At 33.1% G+C, this 2,246-nt stretch overlaps 1 long non-coding RNA gene across 1 annotated transcript in view; it reads right to left on the bottom strand.

The window, feature by feature from the left end:
* LOC110268274 overlaps positions 1 to 1,642 on the bottom strand; it is a 19,195-nt gene extending 17,553 nt beyond the window's left edge. The window contains exon 1 of the long non-coding RNA XR_002356406.1: positions 1,609 to 1,642. This is a non-coding gene — a long non-coding RNA (uncharacterized LOC110268274). The remainder of the gene's footprint in view (positions 1 to 1,608) is intronic.

Raw genomic sequence — 2,246 nt, 5'->3', positions numbered from 1 at the left:
AAATTAAGGAAAACAAAGAATTTATAGTACATAAATAATAAGTTAAATTGCAACTTCATAGCTAATAAAGCAATCAAGGTGGAGCTACACATGAATTAATAGAATAATAATAAAGTGAAAAGAAAAAGTATGCATTGTACCTTATCATGGGCGTCGGAAAAGGGGTCAATTAGGGAGTCCACAAATGGCATGGGATTGTGTGTAAGGCCCAAATGAAGGTGAAAAAGTAATTAATAATGGCATACAGAGACGAGAAATTAAAGAAGGTGAAACTACTTTATGAGATATTCATTAAGCTTATTTGAATGGCATTACTTAGCATTCTAAATTCAATAACCTATTGACTATTGTAGCTCAAATCTGGAACAAGCAAATGATCAAACAGTTGGATTAAAAAAATTTTAATTTGTATAGTATCTATTCTCAAGCAATCTGATAACAGCCCAAAATTCAAATCTAAAGCATGAATCTCACGAGGAAAAAAGAAGAAGAATCCAAAGTATAAAAAATCAACAAGTTTTGAAGCAATGCACAAACCAAATAGAGTCCATACTCTGGTTTTTTCTTCAGAACACCAACTATAACATAGTATAATTTCTCAAGTGATAAAATATTCTAAAGAGTTGAAGTCACAATTCAGAAACAACTATATGAGATATTCATTAAGCTTATTTGAATGGCATTACTTAGCATTCTAAATTCAATAACCTATTGACTATTGTAGCTCAAATCAGGAACAAGCAAATGATCAAACAGTTGGAATAAAAATAATTAAATTTGCATAGTATCTATACTAATTAAATCTGACGACAAACCAGAATTTAAATCCAAACCATGAATCTCGTAAGAAAAAAAGAAGAAGAATTCAAATCAGAAAAAACCAACAAGTTTTGAAACCAACTTGGATGCATCTAATCACTTCATGGGAAGTCAACAATGCATGTTAAAAAATTCTAAACTCAATCCACCAAATTTTTCAAGAAATGGTAATTGTAGACATGGATGTAAGTTAGATTTAGAATTCAATTATGTAATCTACAAAATTTGCATGATTAAATTTGTCAGAGAAACTCTATTTCATTGTCTGCTTTTTAACTGCTTCAGCTCATCAATTTGCTTTAGCATAAAACATCTACATTTAAATATTCCATTAGAAAAAATATATAATAAAAAAAATACAAAATCGGCCATCAGATGTCTGAATAAGTTCATTTGATCAAGCAAAAAAAAAAAAAACAACAAAGTCAGATGAATTTTCAAAGTAACAACAACCCCAATCAGCAAGTAAAACAAATAAAAGGATACAAATTTAGGTTTTAATCATTTTTCAAGCCGTTAAATGATCCAAACATGAAATGGGCGATAAAGTTGATCATAGAAAAGTATGAACTGAATCGAAATGTAGCTGAAAAAATCGCAAGCTAAGACAATAGAAGAACGGACCTAGGGTTTGTGGTGAACGAACGTACAAGAATGAGTTCTCCTATGCCGCCGTAGTTCATCAATTCATGAGTTCACAGATTATTGTACCAAATCCCTAAATTGAAACCCTAAAATCGGAACTCTACTCTCTCAAATTTTAGAAACCAAATGAAGTTGGATGCATACCTTCTCGACGATGGTGACCGAATGAAGAGAGCAGCGTTGATAAACCCCTATTTTATGATTCATCTTGTGCTCAATTAAGTATTTTTATCAATTCTTCACCCACTTATTCATATGAATTGCATGGTTTTACAATTCCTTCCTTATTTTACGATATATGAGAAAACATGTTTCCTATGCTTTAAAATTATTTACTTTAATTATCCTTTATTACCATTCGATGCTTTGATTTGTGTGTTAAGTAATTTTAGGCTTTATAGGGCAGGAATGGCTTAGAGGACAAAAAGGAAACATACAAAAATGGAAGGAAAGCATAAAAATGGAGTTTTGAAGAAAAGGTAGCGATGCGCACGCGTGGACGACGCGCACGCATGCCTAAAACAGAATAAAAATGGCGCGGACGTGTGAATGACGCATACGCGTGACAAGGAAAAACTCCAATTGACGCGACCACGTGACCCACGCGCACGCGTGATGGAAGCCACGTGCAGTAATTTGCAGAAGTCGCCCCCAGCAATTTTTGGGCCCCTTTTTGGCCCAAATCCAAGCTCAGAAACACAGAATATGAGCCAGAGAATGGAGGAATCAAGGAGAACAATTCATACAACATTCATAATTCACAATTTTAGGTTTTAGATGTA

Source organism: Arachis ipaensis, chromosome B10 (assembly GCF_000816755.2).
Source record: "Arachis ipaensis cultivar K30076 chromosome B10, Araip1.1, whole genome shotgun sequence".
Taxonomy (NCBI): Eukaryota; Viridiplantae; Streptophyta; class Magnoliopsida; order Fabales; family Fabaceae; genus Arachis; species Arachis ipaensis.
The sequence above is the reverse complement of the archived record's forward strand: the minus strand, read 5'-3'. Positions and strand labels throughout refer to the sequence as shown.